The sequence below is a fragment of the Carcharhinus amblyrhynchos genome, chromosome 5 (genome assembly GCF_965287045.1).
Source record: "Carcharhinus amblyrhynchos chromosome 5, sCarAmb.v2.hapA, whole genome shotgun sequence".
In the NCBI taxonomy this organism is placed as follows: Eukaryota; Metazoa; Chordata; class Chondrichthyes; order Carcharhiniformes; family Carcharhinidae; genus Carcharhinus; species Carcharhinus amblyrhynchos.
This window is the reverse complement of record NC_137328.1, coordinates 66,570,111-66,591,851: the sequence shown is the minus strand read 5'-3', so window position 1 is coordinate 66,591,851 and position 21,741 is coordinate 66,570,111.

The following is a 21,741-nucleotide window of genomic DNA, read 5'->3' as shown; positions in this document are numbered from 1 at the left end:
GCCATGCCATGTGGCAGTCTCTCATGTCTGTGTTTATTGTAGTAAAAATGGTTGATAAAACTAACAATCAGCTCTTGCATTTTACACTACCCTTGACTCGTGCTGTTTATGAACTTAAAACTTCATGAATTTCTGAAACATGCCTAAGAGCCACAATGAGAAAACTGCTGCAGACCTCTTTTTGAATTTGAGGCGCAACAGCAGCTGAGGGATAGAAAAGCACAATATACACAAAAAGGAGTATGGTTTGTGAGAATGAGGCAGACCCAATAAACACAAGAGAAAAGGTAAATTAAATTATTCATGTTAACTGGAACTACTTGTCCTCATATTTCACCCTCCTTACCTTTGGAACAATTAAAAAAAAGACAAATTGTAGCAAACTTGATCTCTGCCAGCCAATTTCAATAACGATTTATTTTTACAGGTTACTCACACAAAAAAATTATAGGAGAGAAAAGATCAGCTGGAAACAGGACTGGAATTTAGAAAAAGGTATAGTTCATAGCTCAAGATAATTTGGAGATTGATGGAGTCAAAATATATGTTGTAAATACAACATTTTATCTTCTCTTAGTGGTGATACGTGAACAGGAGAAATGATAAATGTTTTCTTAATCCTTAACATAATTAATAGTCTCTTCTTCAAAAGCAAGGCAAGCGTAATGCAACATGATTCCAAATGCCTTTTTGAACTCACCAAGAGGGAAAGAGATGCAGACGTTTGGAGTAAATGGGATGTATGGTTGTGAGGGGAGGCGAAATGTTGGCACCTTTCTTCTCTGGTTTGGACTCAATGTCACCTCAAGGGATGTGTTAGATGGCCCTTCTCTTCTCCAACACTGAATTTCCTGCTCTGCTGCATATGGGAGGGAGAATGTACCCTTTCAGATACTGTGTCTTCAAGTTTTCTCCCTGTAAAGAGCAGGGATATTGGGCATGCAACATTTCCATTTTCTTAAAAGTCTATTTGTTCTCAGTGGGAACAATTATTTTCTAAAAAAAAATATTATCCGTGGAATATGGACATTGTTGGCCAGACCATTTATTATCTCTCCATCTGCCCTTGAGAAAGTAATGGTGCGCTCCCTTCTTGGTGCTTTACAGAATGTGTAGTGAAAGTAACTCCTATAGCATTGTTTGGGAGTGAAATCTAGGATTTTGACCCAGCATTAGATGAAGTAAACCCAATGGCTGGGATTCTCTGGCTGTTCCCACGAGCAGCGCAACCCTGCCTGTGAGTTTCCTGCCGGCATGGGGTACCATCAATGGGTATTCCCATTGACAGTGGCAGGACAAGAGAATCCCATTGCTAGCAAACAATGTGCCCCCCTCCCCCACGAGGGAAACACGTGGCTGGGAGGCAGGAGAATTTTGACCTATATGGTTCCAAGTTAAGATGGGATGTAACTTGAAGGTAGTGTTCGTATGCACCCATTGCCCTCGTCCTTCAAGGCAGTAGAGGTCACGGGTTGGGAGATATGGCTTGATATTGATGATTGATGGAGAAGACCCTGAGATGCAGGATTTATGAACATTTGGAGAGGTATAGTGTGACTCAGAATAATCAGCACGGCTTTGCCAAAGGCAGATCATGCCTTACGAGCCTGATTGACTTTTTTGAGGATGTCTCGAAACACATTGACAAAGGAAGAGCAGTAGATGTAGTTTATATGGACTTCAGCAAGGTGTTTGATAAGGTGCCCCATGCAAGGCTTATTGAGAAAGTGAGGGGGCATGAGATCCAAGGGGACAACGCTTTGTGGATTCAGCACTGTCATGCCCACAGAAGGCATAGACTGGTTGTAGATAGGGACATGTAGGTGAATTGGCTATGCTAAATTGCCCCTCAGTGCAAGGGGAACTAACTCATGTAAATGATGGGGTTTTGGGGATAGGGCTTGGTGAGATTGTGGTTGGTGCAGACTCGATGGGCCAAATGGTCTCCTACACAGTAAGATTCTATAATTCTATGAACTACTGCAACTTTCCCTCTTATATTTTGTTTGGATTTGATTCCTCCTTGAATCTTTCATGTGCTGTCATCCATTTAGCACTCCTGTTCCTACATGTATAATGTTTTAATAAATTGTTCCATGTGATTCACACACAATCTCTTTTCGTCGACAACTTGTAATTTGCTTTTACATAAATGGATACTTAATTCAAACTGCAATTTTCTCCCTTCCATTTAATAGAGACAACGTTGCCACAATCTATACTTTTGTTAGATATGGAAACATAACTCTTATTCACGCATAGCATTAAGATCTGCGTCATTATTTTCAATTCATCTTGCAAGATTGCATTCATTTGGCTGGATATTAGCAGCCCTTTGGGGATAGGATGGGAGTGGGAAAGCTGGCTAGATGGCACAGAAAGGTAGCAGCCTGTGCTCTTCGGAGTGGGGAATAAGATTAGGGCTTGGGCCCTGCTGACTACTGAAATGTGCTTGCCTCACCCTTTTATCCCACTCCTCCGTCCCAACCAACAATTTCAGCCTCCACTGCTGTCACCATAAAACAGTAAGAAGTCTGACAACACCAGGTTTAAGTCCAACCGATTTATTTGATAGTGAGTTTACTATCAAATAAATCGGTTGGACTTAAACCTGGTGTTGTCAGACTTTTTACTGTGTTTACCCCAGTCCAACGCTGGCATATCCACATCATGGTCACCATAAAATACAGCCCACTGTCACATTCGGGCACATCCAGCCTGCTGTCACGCGTGTGCCCGCCCAGCTGGCTCACCGTCACCCAGCCTGCCCGCCGTCACCTGCCCAGCCTGGCCGACACACTCACTAATGCTGTAACATCAGAATCTTCTTAAACCCCACCATTTTTAGTATTTAGTAGATGTTTTGTAATATCTGTAAAATTTTCTCTTGTAGGAACATAATGAGGAAAATGTTAATCATTTATACAAAAGGAATGACTGGTGATTGGCCTCAGATTCTATATTTGTATTTACTTAAATGGAGCACTTTTAGTTTTACTTCCAGTTTCTGCAGTCAAGCTCTATAGAATAGACAGGATAGGTGGGAAATTCTTTCAAAGTTAGTAACAATGTTTTTGGCAGAAAGGTTTGACAAGGATATCTCTGAGTGGGATTAAGTCTAAATCAAATCAGAGTTTTATAGGATAGTTTACTAAGCTGACATTCAATTTGATGCACGGATCTGATGTTCCTTTCCATCTAATAATGCGAGATTGGAAAGGTTTTGAAAGTTGTTCAGAGCAAGGCCAGCATTTATTGCTCATCCTGAATGTACTTAAGAAGCTAACCTCTTGAAGCATGACAGTGTGTTTGGGGAATACTGTTCACAGTACTATTAGGGAGGGTGTGCCAGAATTTTGACGCAGTGGTAATGAAGAAACGACAAACTATTTCTAAGTCAGGATGTTGCGTGACTTGGAGGGGAACTTGCAAGTGATGGTGCTTCCCGACCATTACTCTTGCAGGCAGAATAGGTTGCAGCTACTGAAGAAAGCTTGGCTAGTTGTTGCAGTGGATTTTGTGAATGGTAATCCTTTCAGCCAATATGCCCGAGTAGTGGAGGGAATGTGTGCTTCATGGTGAATACCGATGAATCAGCTGCTTTGTCCTGGATGAGGTGGAACTTCATGAATGTTCTTCTGTAAGTGGAGCGAATTCCATCACACTGCTGACTTGTGTCTTATAATTAGTGGATAGATTTTGGAGAGTCAGAAGGTGAGTTACAATAGAATATTCAGTGTCTGCTCTGCTCTTGTAGCTCCTGTATCTGTTTGGCTGGTTTAGTTATGTTTCTGGTCAGTGGCGACCCCACTGTTAATGTAGAGGGTTCATTGGTGATAATGCCATTGATTCAAGTGGAGGTAATTAGAATCTATCTTGTTTGTATGGTGTATATGTTACTTGGCACTTAGCAGCCCAAACCTGAATATTGTCCAATTCTTGCTGCACATGGATGCAGACTGTTTCCATATCTGAGGAGTTCTGAATGGAACTGTATTCTAATGCTCAACTTACAATATTATGGGGATGCACTTTTTTGTTTTGGTTGTCCTGTGGTTCCACCACATGTTCCAGTTTTTGGTCCCAGTGGCTGGGCTTCCTAATCTCTAAGATTCAGCTGTATGCCAATATTCAAAATAAGGAAAAAGGGGAAAAGGCATATGGGAACAGGGTGGATAAATGTAATTAGGGCTATTCATTTGTGAGGCAGGTAAATGCTGAAGTGGTTGGACTGAATATCCTGTTTCCCATCTTGTCACTTCTATGAATGATTATGTATTTCAGGCTAGGCTGTCATTAAATTTAGTAAAAGGAAAAATAATGAAACAAAAATAAAAATGAACTTTCTAGAACAATATTAAGTTTACATCTAATTTCATCCTTGACAGGAAAATAGCAAAGCTCTCTAGAATCTGAGTCTTTGCTTTGAGGTCTTTGATGTATTTTATGTCGGTGCATAACTGCTGTGCGAATTAAACATCTTTTGAGTTAAAGCCTGGATGGATGTCTTACCTCCTTTTGAAGAAGAGACTACCTTCTTTGAAGAACATTCTCCACCTTCATGCCTATTGGATCAAAGCAGACCTTTGATGGTTGGCATGTTAATGTGTTACCAATTGATTTTATCTTTCAGTCAGATGAAACATTTACTGCCTAGTCCTTTGAGCAGGATAACTTTTAAACCTTCTAACATTTGACCGTATATCTTGGGGTGAAGCAACCATTACGTTCTTTCTTTTCACTGGGGCGAGCCCTAGTTATTTAGCCTCTCAATCTTGATGCAATGCCAACCTTTTTGGACCATTTTTCTACAAAAAATTTTGGGAGCGATAATATGGCAATCATGTGTTAAATTACATTTTGCTTACATGTTTAGCATTTGACTTTTTGTCTTGTGCTGTAACTGCTGAGACAGCTGATGCAAAATTTGTTTCTGTAGCACCTGTAGTTTTGGCACTACGGGTACTGTTGTGATCCCAAAATGATGTTTGCCCATTGCATGAACAATTACAGCACTGCCCACACCAGACACCATTTTGGTGAGGGTATTAGTGCTGCCTTAGGAGGGTGCATATGACATATGCAGAGTTTGTATGTCTTGACTTTAATGAGTGTCTAACACTGTTTTGATGCCAGCACTGCCATTTTCAACTTTACTAATTCAACTAACCCATTTTTTAAAAACAAACACAGCTGAATATGTATTCAGCAACAGGAGGGGAACATCCCCAGTACTATTTACAGGGATCAGCAACTACTTCCAGGTTAACCATTGATTCTGACTGGCTCTATTTGAGCTTGTAAAAGTGCTGAGAGTTTTCTGGTGTTGGTTTGAACTGGTAAAGCCAACAGGGACTGTTGCTGCATGTAATGAAGGCATTGGCTTTGACTTGAAAGATACTACTAAGGCCACTTGCACACAGTCATAAGTCCTGTCGTTATCACTTTCCTTGCTCTTGTGCTTTTCAAGGAGATTGAACAGAGCTTCAAAGAGGGAGGAGAGGAGGGTAAGGCTCCCAGATTGAGATCTTATTCTCCCAGGGCCCTGCAGAAGTTTCCCTTTTAATCCAAGCAGGAACACTTGGGACATTTTCATTTTATGAAGGTGCTCAGTGAAATCTGTCACCAAGAAGACCTGCAAAAAACCGAGCAGAGCAAGGACAGCAGTGCCAGTGATTGTGAAGGTGGCCATGGCCATGAAAGACTTTGCTTTGGGATCCTGCCAGGCTGGAACAGTGGCGACACCTTCAACATCTCCCACTTTGCTATCTGCTGCTGTTATGAGGGAGATGACTGATGTTCTTAATGCCACGAGATAGGAGTGTATTCTGTTCTCGCTGTCCAGAGAAAAATAGGTTGAACATGCAACTTGCTTTGCTAGGATATGAGCTTCCCCATGGCGCAGTGTGCTATTGAGTGCACACACATGTCTTGATGGGTGATGCATCGAAAGGCAGAGATTTAACACAACCACAAAGTTCCACACCTCTAAATGTACAATTGAACTTAAGACCATAAGAAATAGAAACAGGCCATTCGGCCCCTCAAGCCTGTTTCACCATTCAATAGAGTCACGGCTGATCCAATGACCTTCCTCATGCCCACTTGACTGTCCTTACCCTATAACCCTTGATTCCTTTACTGATCAAAAATCTATCTATCTCAGTAGTAACTATGCATAATGACTCCGTCTCCATAGCTCTCTGTGGCAAGAGGTTCCAAAGACACTCATCACTCTCAGAACATAAATTCCTCCTCATCTCAGTCTTAAATCAATGCCTCTTTCTACCTCTGGCCCTGACTCTCCCACGAGAAGAAATTTCCTCTCAGCATTTACCCTTTCAAACGTCAAGAATCCTTTGTATTTCAGTGAGCTCGTTTCTCATTCTTCTAAATTCCAATGAATTGAGTCTCAACCTGTTTAACCTTCCTTCGTGAGACAATCCCGCCATACTGGAGATCATCTTACTGAACCTTCTCTGAACTGTCTCCAATGAAATAGTATATTTCCTTAAACAGGGGGACAAAACGGCTCGCAGTACTCCAGACGTGGTCTCACCAGAACCTTGTACGGTTGCAGCAAAACTTCCCTCTTTTTCTCCTCCAAACCCCCATGAAATAAGGGCCAACATTTGATTAGCCTTCCTGATCATGTGCTAGCTTTGTGTTTTGTGCACAAGTACCCTCAGTGTCTTTTTCTTGTAGCTTTCTGCAGTTTTTCTTCATTTAAATAATCCTCTGCTTTTTCGTTTGCCCTTCCAAAATGACCAACTTCACATTTTCCCACATTATACTCCATTTGTCAACTTTATGCCCATGTACTTAACCTATCAATATCTCTTTGTAAGCTGTTTGTGTCTCTCACGCAACTTGCCTTTCCACCTATTTTGTCTGTAAATGTCTGTAAATTTGGCTACATTACATTTGCTTCCTTCCTTCAAGTCATTAATGTTGTAAACAATTGTGGTACCATCACTGGTGCCTGAGGAACCCCTTGGTTACAGGTCATCAACGTGAAAAAGAAACCTTTATCCCCACTCACTATTTCCTGCCCATTAGCTAATTCTCTATTCGTGCCAATAAATTACCTCCACCACCATGGGCTCTTACCTTATGACTTGTGTGTGGATCCAGTCTCTGTACTATCTTCTAAAGTACCTGTTAGAGGGATTTAGGATAACCTATTACTAAAAGACTAATAAATCAAGGTAAACTAATTTAAAGCGAATCTTGCATAGATAAAAAATACACTGTCTGGAATTAAATATACAGTTGCATTGAAATACATATAACCACTTAGAAAATTTAAATATGTATTTTTGAAATATTGTGCAAATATTATTTTTGTAATGTAATGTACGCTCTGGCCAACTACAAACTGCCCCAAGGGGTAATGGGGTAAAAGCTGAGTAAGATGAACCACATTTTTATAGAACAATGCAACCACAGAGCACGTTTTTTTCTCAGTATAGGTTATCAAAAGTACAAGTTTCCCAGATACTAAAATTAATGGAATAATTCAATTTCTACTGATAAGAAAATGCTCAGCAGACAGTGGGAAAAAGAACTCTTGAACTTTATGACCTATGTAATTGAGTTGCTAAAGAGACCTTTGCTAAAGAGGGAATTGCCCTGGGGAAAAGGCAACAGTGGGAAAGGTACCTTTGAAGTTACAACCGATGTAATTGGGGTTATTAAGAGACAGTGCGCAGGAGCTTCCAGATTCTATGGACCAATTAATTCTCATGCTGCCAGGGAGTAGGATGTAATTGGCTGATGTAAATAATTTATACCAACATGATTGGTCCATCCTATTAGGATGAACAGAATAGGTGGGCAGATGATTTCTGAAATGTTTAATTGCAGTATGTCTTGACAATGTAACTTAGTAATTTGAGCTGTCTCAAACCCAGGAGACTTGGGCCTCTCCTGCACATGCAGCCAGGCCCAAGTCAATAAAGTATGCCTTCAACCAGAATTTACTGCCTCCATGAGTTTTTTTTTATTTGCTGAGCTGTAATAATAGAGAAATCTCCCATCTCAAGCCAGCATAATACAGAGATCTCTGAAAAGCTCCAACAGTACCTGCAGAGTTACTAGATGCCTGTGTGAAATTGAATGATGGTGTTTCATCCCATCCCCTTTTGCCATTCATTTTCCTGCACTATTTCCTGGTTAGGCAGTAGCTTTTGGGAATCTGAAAGAGTGAAACCACAAGAGTTGCAGTGAGGGGAGAGGGGGGAAAGCAAGAGATAGGTGCATGGTTACACCATCACTGGCTTGTAAATTAAAGAGATGATGTAATAAGGGGAAAGTGGAATAGAAAATGTACATCAGAGAAGAACATATAGTCATCATCAATGATTTCAAAACTGCCAGAGGGCACAGTTGTGATTGCAACTATTCCAATGATGGCCAGCACTGTTTCTTCCATCGTGGTGAGGATATGCAGCCAGGCCCATATACTGCTGATGACGTGCTGCTGCCTCTCATTGTCCTACAATGGAGAGAAATGAGTATCTGTAAGTGTGGCACAATGCGTTAGGATGGTGTACCTAACATGGTTGAGTAGCTGGTGGTGCAGATTGTGAAATGTGGTGTGAGGCTACCAGCAGCAGTGTTTGTGTGGTGGGTCAAATGAAGCTATGGATTTGAAGTATGAATTGTTGTTGATAGAGATTGTTTGCACTTTGATAGGAAGAAAAATAAATTCCAGGGGTGAGATACATTAGGTATGAAGTTACATTGGAAGAGTTGGGACATTTCCTCTTGGAGAGTGGAAAGTTGAGGGGAAACTTAATAGAGCTTTTCAAAATCATGAAGGTTCTGGACAAGATACATGAGGAGAAGTTGTACTCACTAGTGGAAGGATTGGGAACTGGAAGGCACAGATTTAATGGAATTGGCAGAAGAAGCAATGACAACATGAGGAAGAACCTTATCGTGGAGCAAGTTGTTCAAGGTCTAGAAATGCTGCATGTGTGTGGTGGAGGCAGGTTTAATTGAGGCTTTGAAAAGGGAAACAGATTGTTATCTGAAAACAAAAGAAATGCAGGGGAATTGCCATGGGGGGAAAGGCAACCGTGGCAGTAGGTGAATTTCTCTATTAACACACACTGGCTGGGCTGAGTGACCTCCTTCTGCACTGTAACTATCCTAATGAATCAATTCAATCCCTGCATGCTGTATTGAGCAGCCTGTGAGGCAAGTGGTGTAGTGGTAAGAACTGACATTTAATGATGCAATCACTGATCTTGATCACTCGTGTGAGGTAATTGAACCTTCTGTGGCACTGCGTTCATTTCCTGAGGTCTACATGCTTGGCACTGACCGACAGCTATCTACTCCCATGGCCTTCAGTGTCTACCTGGAGAGCGTCCTTGTCCCTGTGGAAAGAGAATATCATTTCCCCTGTTCACTTCATTCACTGGGGCTTCTCATGCTATGTCAGAGAACCTTGGGATGTGTTCTCTGTTCTCTTGTGACATTTTCAGCCTTTCTACAGGTCAGGTTCTCTAAGATGATTAGCTAGGAAGTTCAGAGGACCGGAAGGACATTTGCATGCTTGTTTAAAGATCACCCACGGCAACAGAGCAGATAGATAAGGTGATTAAGAAGGCATATGGGTTTCTTGCCTTTATTAGCCAAGACATTGAATATATGGGAGGTTATGAGGGAACTGTATAAAACATTTCTTCAACAAGAACTAGGGTAGTGTGTGCAGTTTTAGTTATCACAGTATAGGAAGGGTGATTGTAGTCAAAAGGGTGGGATGGAGCTTTTCAGCTATGAAGCGAGGCTGGTTACTCAGGGATTGTTTTCCTTAAGGCAGAGGGTGCACCTGATTAAGATGCATAAAATTATGGGGTAAATGGGTAGAAACTTTTCCATTTGTGAGGTGAATAACCAGGGAACATAGATGTAAGGTAAGGGACAGGAGAGTTAGAGAGCATTTGATGAGAAACCTTTTCACCCAGAGGATGGTGGAAATTTGGAACTCACTGCCTGAAAGTATGGTAGGGGTGGGAACCTTCACAACATTTAAGAATCATTTAGATGAGCACTTGAAATGCCTTAGCATACAAGGCTATGGACCAAGTGCTGGGAAATGGGATTAAGATAGGTTCTTGATGGCTGGCACAGACACAATGGACCAAAGGGCCTCTTTCTGTGCTGTAAAACTCAATGTGTGATGAATTATCACTCCAATTATGATGAACACTGTTTCCTTCACAGGGTGAGAACATGCCCATCTCTCACTGGTTTAGTTTGCTACCTCCAGCTATGTGCCACCTTGTCCTGCAAGAAAGAGGAAAATACATCAGTAAGTGTGATGCAACGTTTTTGGTGATGTTGCTGTCATGGTTGAATAACTGCCACTGCATGCAACCCATGGATGAGAGTGCGGCTAGTGGTAGCGTTAAGCAGATGAGGGTAAAGTGAAGTTATGAATGTAGGCATATGTCGTGCAAAATAGCATGAGTGAAACTGGTGTGTTGAATTAGAACATAAGAACATAAGAAATAGGAGCAAGAGTAGGCCATCTAGCCCTTCGAGCCTGCCCCGCCATTCAATAAGATCATGGCTGATCTGTCGCTGCTCAGTTCCACTTTCCCGCCCTCTCCCCATAACCCTTAATCCCCTCTCCTATCAAAAACCCATCAACCCGCGTCTTAAAAATATTTAGCGAGGCAGCCTCCACCACTTCAACGGGCAGAGAATTCCAGAGATTCACCACCCTTTGAGTGAAGAAGTTCCTCCTCAACTCCGTTCTAAACCGCCCCCCCCTTTATCTTGAGCCTGTGCCCCCTAGTCCTACTGTCTTTTTTGAGCGGGAAGAGTCTTTCCACCTCTATCCTATCCATCCCATTCATCATCTTATACGTCTCAATGAGATCTCCCCTCATTCTTCTAAACTCTAACGAGTACAAGCCTAGTTTATTCAGCCTCTCCTCATAGCTCAACCCCCTCAACTCCGGTATCAGCCTAGTAAACCTCCTCTGCACTCCCTCCAAGGCCAAAATATCTTTGCGCAGGTGCGGCGCCCAAAACTGCACACAGTACTCCAGCTGCGGCCTCACCAATGCCCTATACAGCTGCAGCAAGACCTCCCTACTTTTATATTCAATCCCCCTCACTATGAAGGCCAGCATCCCATTTGCCTTCCTGACCACCTGCTGCACCTGCAAGCTGGGTTTTTGCGACTCATGCACAAGGACCCCGAGGTCCCTCTGCACCGTCGCCTGTTGCAGTTTTTCGCCCCGTAAGTAACAGTCCTTCCTACCATTCTACCTACCAAAGTGGACCACCTCACACTTGCCAACATTAAATTCCATTTGCCATTTCCTGGCCCATTCGCCCAGCCTATCTAGATCCTTCTGCAGACTCTCCACACCCTCCGCACAATTTGCCGTTCCCCCAATCTTGGTGTCATCAGCAAATTTCGACACTCTACACTCGGTTCCCTCCTCCAGATCATCTATATAAATGGTAAAAAGCTGAGGCCCCAGCACCGACCCCTGGGGCACTCCACTCGTCACCATCCGCCAATCCGAATAGCACCCGTTGACCCCCACTCTCTGCCTCCTATTTGACAACCAATCCTCTATCCACGCTAACACCCTACCCCCAACTCCATGTCCCTCGACCTTCTGCAATAACCTCTTGTGAGGCACTTTGTCAAACGCCTTCTGAAAATCTAGAAAGACCACATCCACCGGCTCTCCTCTATCCACCGCCCTAGACACATCCTCATAGAACTCCAGTCAATTTGTCAGACATGACTTCCCTTTAATGAAACTGTGCTGCGTCTGCTCTATCAAGCAATTCCCTTCAAGATGCCTCGCAATTTCCTCCTTAATGACAGATTCTAACATTTTACCTACCACAGACGTTAAACTAACTGGCCTATAATTCCCCGCCTTTTGCCTGGCACCCTTCTTAAACAATGGCGTAACATTAGCCGTTTTCCAATCATCCGGCACTTCCCCGGAATCCAGCGACGTTTGGAAAATAACCACCAAGGCATCCACTATCACCTCTGCCATTTCTTTCAGAACCCTCGGATGCATTCCATCCGGTCCTGGGGACTTGTCCACAATCAGCCCCTCCAGTCTGTCGAGCACCACCTCTCTAGTAACAGTAATGTCATTAAGACCCTCCAGTCCTACCACCTTTCCATCGCTAACACCCGGCAAATTATTCACGTCCTCCTCCGTGAAGACAGAAACAAAAAAGTTATTCAATACCTTAGCCATATCCCCATCCCCTACCACTAGGTCCCCTTTCTCATCCTCTAAAGGACCAACATTCACCCTAGCCAGCCTCTTCCTTTTTATATATTTATAAAAACTCTTGCTATCCTTTTTTATATTAAGCGCTAGCCCAGCTTCATAGTTTCTCCTACCCTTCCTTATCAACTTCTTTGTCAATCTTTGTTGACATTTAAACTTCTCCCAATCCTCTTCTCGCCCACTACTCTTAGCTACTCTAAATTCCTCCGCTTTTAGTTTAACACTTTCCTTCACCTCCTTCGTTATCCACGGCTTATTACCTCTCCTCCTACTATCCTTTTTGACCATCGGAATAAATTTCCGCTGAGCACCAAGGAAGATCTCCTTAAAGATCCTCCACTGCTCCTCAACAGACCCTCCCTCCAACGCGCTCCCCCAGTCCACATTCGCCAATTCTTCTCTCATCCTACCATACTCCCGTGTCCGGGAACCCACTTCCTCCTCCTCCATCTGCACCAGAAACTCCACCATACAATGATCACTCTCCCCAAGAGGATCCTTCACCACAAGGTCCCTAAATCTACCCGCCTCATTACATAGCACCAGATCCAAGATAGCTCGCTCCCTCGTCGGCTCCAACACACACTGTTCGAGGAAACTATCCCGGCAGCATTCCAAGAACTCTTCCTCGAGCCCCCCGCGTCCAACATGGGTCGACCAATCAATATGCAGATTGAAATCCCCCACAACTACGGCCGTCCCATTCCTGCACGCCGCACTTATTTGCGCGTTAACAGCCCGCCCCATCTCCAGATCATTATTCGGGGGCCTATAGACGACACCCACCAGCGTCTTCCTCCCTTTGCTGTTCCTAATCTCTACCCACAACGATTCCACCCTCTGCTCCTTGGCTCCAATATCATCCCTTGCCACCACCGTGATGCTATCCTTAATCAGCAGAGCTACGCCCCCCCCCCTTTTCCCTCCTGCCTATCCTTCCTAAACACTTGATAGCCCTGTACATTCAGCTCCCAGTCCCTGTCACCCTGCAGCCACGTCTGTGTAATAGATTTGAGGTGGTTCAGTAAGGAAGGGACATTTGAAGATGGAGTCATGAATCTTGACCCCTCATGTGGAATCAAAGGCTGAATTTCATGAACAGAAGTGGAAGTGTGTGGTGTTGCCCCATTGTGCTTTTCCCCTTGTTCCTGCTGTGATTTGGCACCAGCTGGCCAATCAATGGCCTACCAGTGGGAGTGTTGATGGTGGAGGGAGGGGTGTTCTTAGATGACAAGGTTTGGCCTTGAACTGGAAGGTAGTTCCGGTGCTGATGTAAAAGGGCTACTGGCAGTGCAGCTGACACACTGAGGGGGGAGTAGGTATTTAGCTATTCATCACCTCAGGAAATAGGGGGAGTGGGGATGGGGAGACTGACATTACTGACCAGCACATCTGGTTTGGTACTTCCTGTCTCAGCTACCATCTCTGCCACCCTTGGATAGTAAAGGTGGAGATCACATGCTCCTCCAGAGCATCCGCCCTACAGCTTAGAATGACCCAATTTCGTAAGCTTGATTGCTAAGGGTGATGGAGGAGGCAAGATGCTCAATTGTGTATCTGAGTTCCTTGATTCCTTTCAGGGTTATTTTTAGCCCCGCTTTCTTTTCAAGAATCAGTTTGTGAAACCAGTGTCCAGTCTTCCTTTGTATGAGCCCTGAAGCAGACTTTCCAAGTGATGGGTTCTTAAGTCTTTAAGCTGATCAGATACTGAATTAGTTAAAGACAGAAATAACATTAAAATGGGGTACATTGTTGACATTTAATTTCTTTAATAGTTTTGCACATACTTTGAAAATGGTTAACAGGGAATTGTAAGATGGTACACATAAAGGTGTAGGATATGATTTTACTGGCTGTTAATGCCACGCTGCTGCTTCCCGCTGCAGTGAATGTGGAGAATTTGGTGAACAGCCAAATCTCTCTCCACTACAGCGGGATGGGAAAATTCCGCCGGTGTGAATGGTGGGAAAATTCCGGCCAGTGTGCCTCAAATCCAGCTAGCCAAAAAATGGCAGGTTGCAAATTGGACATTATTTTTAAAGCTGTATATTGGTTGTTATTAAATGAATAAATAACTTGACAGCTTTTTTCATATAGTGCATGTCTGTTGTTGGTTTCCCTTCCTGCACCGAGTGGTGCAAAAGGCAAACTTTCATCCGTTCCTAGAGCAAGGTTTTTTTCTGGAACAGGTCACTAGCCTGTCACCAGAGGCTTATTACTTGAGGACACCACACTCCATCAAGCACGACTGACCAGCCGTGTCTCGAACTTCCAGCTTGATACTCAACTTGTTGGATGCATTATGAACACACCTTCCTTGGCCATCAAGCGTTGGAACTCAAGCCTCGATCTCCTGACTCAGAGGCAGGAACGTTACCCACTGCATCACAAGACTTAATATCAATGGCATGGTGGTGCACTATTTATTGGGATTGTGCACCAGTCTTTTCCTGCACTCCGAGTGTTGTGAATGATCTCGATCTGAATTGCCCAATACGAATCACCTGACATGAAAACTGATAACATTCAAAATCCGGCACAAACTCAGTCCCGAGGTTGCTGGTTTTGAGACATTATAGGTGCAATCTTACTGGCCGTTCACGCCACGCTCCCACTGCAGCAAAGTCAAAGAATTTTGTGCCCAGCCAAATCTCCGTTCACTGCAGTGGGATGGGAAAATCCCACTGGTTTGAAGGGCTGTAACATTCTGGCCTATAACTGTATATTATTTCTATTCTTCGTATTTTGTTTTATTGAGAAATGCAGTGAAGTTAATTGTAACATTCATTTATTTTGGAGTACATGAAAAGGAATATGTTGTGTACAATGTTTCACATTTATTTGAGTAAAAGTTGTAGTTTTATTTTTTGTCACTTTATTTTGTCCAGCATATTTTTCAACTCTTCCAACTTTTGATTTCCGTTTCATAAGCAACTGGCAACTTGCAATCTCTCCTTTTTGCTGTAACACGAGCAATTTCTGGACATCTGTGCCACATCTGGTGATAATTTATTCTTTGGATTTGCTACCATTATTTTAATCTTATTGGAAGTCTTTGGCTTGTAAGCTAAACGTTTCTCCACATTTAAGTTTCAGTTTTAAGCCATTCCAGGTTTAAACACTCATAACATCCAACAGAATCCACAATTTAAAATAAGTCAATAGTTGAGCTTCTGAGCAGCAGCAATGGTTGTTGGATTGCTGCTCTGATCAAAAATTCCCCTGACTTAAAGCTGCTGCACATTTCTTCTGGAACCTTCCACACCTGGCTTTCACAGAAAGGCACGATGCGGTGTCTGTCAAGGAACTTTGTTGGAGAGGAGTACAGTGAGGGGAAGACAGCAAATGCCCCTTTTACTGTACTGGCTGATGTGTGTAAAAGGTCCAGTTTGATAATGAATTAATGTTAGTGAATGACTATTAATGAATGAGCAATGGGTGTGGTAGGCAAGTGGATTAATAGATGGGTTTGGTTGTGGGTGGTAAGGTGGCAAGTGGATAGGATGGTAGTTGGGTCGGGTGGGTAGAGTGGATGAGGTAGCGGGTGGGTAGACTGGATATTTTTATCAAGTGGTGAGGATGGACAGGTCGGAGTTAATCGATGGACGGGGTACAGCGGTTGGATCAGGTCAGTCGTCAGGTTGATTTCATGGGGGTAAACTGGTGAAATCGAGGGGGTAGTTGGATGATTGAGGAAGAAGTTGGGTGGTTGGGATAGCTGGTTGAGAGGGTAGTCGGGTCAGGAGGGTAATCGGGTTGGGGGTGATAGTTCATTTGGGAAGGATGGTCAGGAGCGGTCCAGTAATGAGAGGAGTTTGAATAGTCTGGTGGTCTGCAAGGTGGTGATGGAGAAGCCATGGGGGTAACTTGGTGTGGTTGGTTGTTGAATTATCCATGCAGACAAAGTTTTAATTTATTCATATTTCCTGGGTAACTCTCCAGGAATGCTATAAGTATCCAACTCTAACTCAGAGTTGGAGACATTCAAACTTGGTCCTGGGCAGCAGGATAATTGCCCATCAGAAGTTGAAAGTTTCCAAGCAATTCCCATATAGATCTGCACACAGGGTCCCAATGCACATCTTCAGTCATACATCTAATCTTCAGCGGTCTGGAGATATGGGCCAAATATGCTTCACATCTCTTCAATCTCCTCATGCAGTTAAAACTTGGTCTAAATCTGACTCATAACACTGGTATTGAATGCCTGTTCAGAGATGTTTTATGCAGCACTAAGATAATATCCATCTCTATCTAATACTAAGCTGAGTGGGTGTTTTTAGCAATTGTTTACTGCTGTGTTAATTCTATGTACAGGTCAATGATAGTCAAATGTTTACTCAATGGTTGGAGTAAAATTGGACAGTCTCAATAGCTGCTGCATGATATCTACACTGGGCTTTGATACTTTATTGCTGATGCTATCTGTTTGATGTTTAGAATTTTTCAGAGGATGTGAACTTGAGTTGAATGGCTGATGAAGATGGGGAAATGAACAACATATGCAATGTATTTGATGCTTTAAACAGAAGAACACTCATGTCCATTATTCACGAGTCAGCAAATGGGAAGAGGGGAGAGGCCCCATTCTGTGGTGTCTGAACTACTGATGACCTTTGATAGTTGCTTAATAAAATGTGAACTAGTTTCTGTTTAAACAACATTCTGAAAAGAGCACCTAATGAGTTGCAGTGAGACGTGGAGATGATTCCATTCGTGAGAAGACTCTTCATGACCTTTTTGCCTCTTTTATGTGGTATTATAAACTTGACAATTTTCAAGAGTAGAACTGCGTCAAACTGCTTGTCATCTATCCAAGCACCCTTTTCTTATAATAATGTTCAAGTTCCCGTGCCTGAGGGAGCTTAATTCCTTTTATCAAATCTCTCCCCTCCTGTCTTGAAAGTCTATAATCCTTTTACAGGTATTGACTGGCATCCTGTAAATACCCGAGTGGTTGTTCTTCATGCGTGAGCGTAGACAGTGAGTGTTGACAGGCCGCTCATCTGGGGGTTACACAGCAGTGGCTGATTCTGACCTTGCGTGACATTTATTCACAAGCACTTACCAGCCAGCATCACCAGATTGTGAGCAAGAGTGGCTACCCCAGGTGACTTCCTCCTCCTCCCTGTCTAGGGAGCACTTAAGCCAATCCAGCTCTGCTGCTGCTAACCTGGCTCAGATCAACTAACAAAACACATCTGGCGATTGAACCTGAAATGTTTCTCTTATGGCTCAGTTCCTCACTGCGAGGTGCATTAACCAAATAAGTCACCATGGGAATTTGAGGTTATACATTAAAATGGGGTTGTGTCTCCAACAATAATTTTAAACATCTAAATATGCGGTTATTTTAAATTCTTGTAGTCAATTATGTTTTCAAGGCAAGCTGCCATCTGCTTCCCTGCCAAGAATGATTGCCTTCTGACTGAAGGAGCTGCCTCCGCACAAGGATCTCATAGCAATCTGTGGATGTGATACTACCTTTCAGAATAAACTTGTCTTCATTTCAGTGTTTGTGTAGTGTGCGAAGATGTGATCCCAGGATATTGTGGTCTTCTGGGTAGATTTAGCTTTCAGCCTCATGGAAACAGTGCACTCATATCTCTAAAACTGGCAGGCATTGAGTGACCGATTGCCCCATTGCAACTGTAGCCACAACAATGTTTCTCTTGGGCCAAGTGTTGAGCGGTTGGATGGCTCCCGAGTAAGGCAGTACACTCATTTTGCATCTAAATCAGGATCTTCTGATGTACATAGTTTCTCAGTTACCGCCATTGAACGGAGCTGGAGGGAAAATACACTGTTCAGGCTGCGATTGATACAGGGGTAGCAATTGTTCTTGGTGCAATATTAAGTCGAGATCCTATGTGCTCAGTGATTCAAAGACAAAATTTGAAGAAAGTTAGATGAGTAAAATTTAGTTTTCTGTTTTATATGGGAAGTTGCAAATGCAAAATTGCTGTGACTTAAGAATATTATTGTGCCTCTAACTATGCTGGAAGTACATTCCAATGTTTTAATCTGATTTGCCATTAAGTAATTCAGCAGGTTCAGATAAAAATATTCAAACTATGGCCCTTCTTCTGGCCTGCAAGATTGAGTAAATTGTTCAGGATATGTGGAGCGACGCTGTTGACTAATACTGCTGTAAAACTGGGGATGTGAGTTTTGAAACTAAATGCAAGTTTTCCTTTTCCTCCTTAGGCACTCCCTTGGGGTCAAGGATTACTTGCTTCCACTCGATGGATTCTGAAGGGCTGATCAGTCCAATGCACAATCTGCAGACTCTACCACATGCAGAATAGGTGGTACTTGAAGGGTTGGGTAGATAAGATTTTGAAAGTCCGTACATTCTTTTGGACACCCTGACTTTGCCTCTGCAAATTCTCAATGGCTTTCATAAGACCCTAAGACATTGGAGCAGAATTAGGCCACTCAGCCCATTGAATCTGCTCTGCCATTCAATCATTCTCCCCATTCTCTTGCCTTTTCCCCATAACCCCTGATCCCCTTATTAATCGAGAACCTATCTCTCTCTGTTTTAATGACACCCAATGACCTGGCCTCTACAGCCTTCTGTGGCGAAGATTTCCACAGATTCACCATTCTGGCTGAAGAAATTCCTCCTCATCTCTGTTTTAAAGGATCATCGCTTTAGCCTGATGTTGTGCCCTCTGATTCTAGTTTTGCCTGCTATTGGAAACAACCTCTCCGCATCCACTTTATCCAGGCCTCTCCAGTATCCTGCAAGTTTCAATAAGATCCCCCCTCATCCTTCTAAACTCTGAGGACAGTCTGAGCCCTCAAAAGTTCCTCATACGACAAGCCCTTGATTCCAGGGATCATTCTTATGAACTTCATCTGGATCCTTTCCAAGGCCAGCACATCCATCTTTAGATATGGGACCCAAAACTGCTTAATACTCCAAAGGGACTCTGACCAGAGCCTTATGCGGCCTCAGAAGTATATCCCTGCTCTTGTATTCAAATAGGAGGCAGAGAGTGGGGGTCAACGGGTGCTATTCGGATTGGCGGATGGTGACGAGTGGAGTGCCCCAGGGGTCGGTGCTGGGGCCTCAGCTTTTTACCTTTTATATAGATGATCTGGAGGAGGGAACCGAGTGTAGAGTGTCAAAATTTGCTGATGACACCAAGATTGGGGGAACGGCAAATCGTGCGGAGGGTGTGGAGAGTCTGCAGAAGGATCTAGATAGGCTGGACGAATGGGCCAGGAAATGGCAAATAGAATTTAATGTTGGCAAGTGTGAGGTGGTCCACTTTGGTAGGAAGAATGGTAGGAAGGACTATTACTTACGGGGCGAAAAACTGCAGCAGGCGACGGTGCAGAGGGACCTCGGGGTCCTTGTGCATGAGTCGCAAAAACACAGCTTGCAGGTGCAGCAGGTGGTCAGGAAGGCAAATGGGATGCTGGCCTTCATAGCGAGGGGGATTGAATATAAAAGTAGGGAGGTCTTGCTGCAGCTGTATAGGGCATTGGTGAGGCCGCAGCTGGAGTACTGTGTGCAGTTTTGGGCGCCGCACCTGCGCAAAGATATTTTGGCCTTGGAGGGAGTGCAGAGGACGTTTACTAGGCTGATACCGGAGTTGAGGGGGTTGAGCTATGAGGAGAGGCTGAATAAACTGGGCTTGTACTTGTTAGAGTTTAGAAGAATGAGGGGAGATCTCATTGAGACGTATAAGATGATGAATGGGATGGATAGGATAGAGGTGGAAAGACTCTTCCTGCTCAAAAAAGACAGTAGGACTAAGGGGCACAGCCTCAAGATAAAAGGGGGGCGGTTTAGAACGGAGTTGAGGAGGAACTTCTTCACTCAAAGGGTGGTGAATCTCTGGAATTCTCTGCCTGTTGAAGTGGTGGAGGCTGCCTCGCTAAATATTTTTAAGACGCGGGTTGATGGGTTTTTGATAAGAGAGGGGATTAAGGGTTATGGGGAGAGGGCGGGAAAGTGGAACTGAGCAGCGACAGATCAGCCATGATCTTATTGAATGGCGGGGCAGGCTCGAAGGGCTGGATGGCCTACTCCTGCTCCTATTTCTTATGTTCTTATATTCCAGCCCTCTTGCCATGAACACTAACATTGCATTTACCTTCCTAAATTCTGACTGAACCTCCACGTCAACCTGAAGAGAATCTTAAACTGCAGTGTGGTACCCTCTCTGCCTCCAGTGATGCCTGAAAGAGCAACACCAATGCCTTCACAATTTCCTCAGCTATCTCTCTTACAACCCTGGGGTGTAGTCCATCTGGTCCAGGTGGTTTATCCATCTTCAGGCCTTACAGTTTTCCCAGGACCTTCTCCTTAGTTATGGCTAGTATACTCACCTGTGCCCCCTGACTCTCTGGAAATCTGGCATTACACTGGTGTCTTCCATCATGAAGACTGTGGGTAACGGTTCAGTTCCTCTGTTATTGCTTTGCTTTGTTTCCCACTACTGTTTCTCCAGCCGAATTTTCCAGTGGTCCAATGGCTATTTTTGCCCCTCTCTTGACTTTTATATATTGAAAAAAATCTCTTCCTATCTCCTTTTATATCACTCACTAGCTTACACTCACATTTCATCTCCCCACCACCCTGCGCGCCTCCCCCCCCCCCATTGTTTTTTTAGTTGTCCTCTGCTTGCTTTTAAAGGCTTCCCAATCCTCTGGCTTCCCACTAATCTTTGCCACTTAATATGTTTTTTCTTCTGCTTTTATGCTGTCCCTGACTTCCCTCGTCAGCCATGGTTGCCTTGTCCTCCCCTTAGCACATTTCCTCTTCCTCAGGATGAATTTCTGTTGTGCCTCCTAAATAACTCCCAAAACCTCCTGCCATTGCTGTTCCACTGTCTTTCCTGCTCAGCTCCCTTTCCAATCCTGGCCAGCTCCTCCCTCACGACTTTGCAGTTACCTTGATTTAATTGTAATTATGTTGCATCTGATTCTAGCTTCTCCCTCTCAAACTGCAGGATAAACGTTATCATATTGTGGTCACTGCTCCCTAAGGGTTCCTTCACCTTAAGTTCCCTAATCAAGTCTGCCTCATTACACATCACCAAATCCAGAATTGCCTGTTCCCTGGTAGACTCTTGTCACAAGCTGCTCCAAAACAAAATCTTAGACATTCCACAAATTCCTTTTCTTGGGATCCACTACAAATCTGATTTTCCTAGTCCACCTCTTTATTGAAGTCCCCCATGATTTTTGTAATATTGCCTTTTTTATATGCTTTTTTCAATCTCCTGATTTATTTTCTGCCCCACCTCCTAACTACTGCTCGGGGGCTTGTACATAACTCCCATCAGGGTCTTCTTACCTTTGTGATTCCTCGACTCTACCCACAGAGACTCTATGCCTTCCGATCCTATATCACTTTTTGCTATCGATTTAACTTCATTGCTTACTGACAATTCCTTACTGATAATGCCCCTTTTGCCAATCTGCCTGT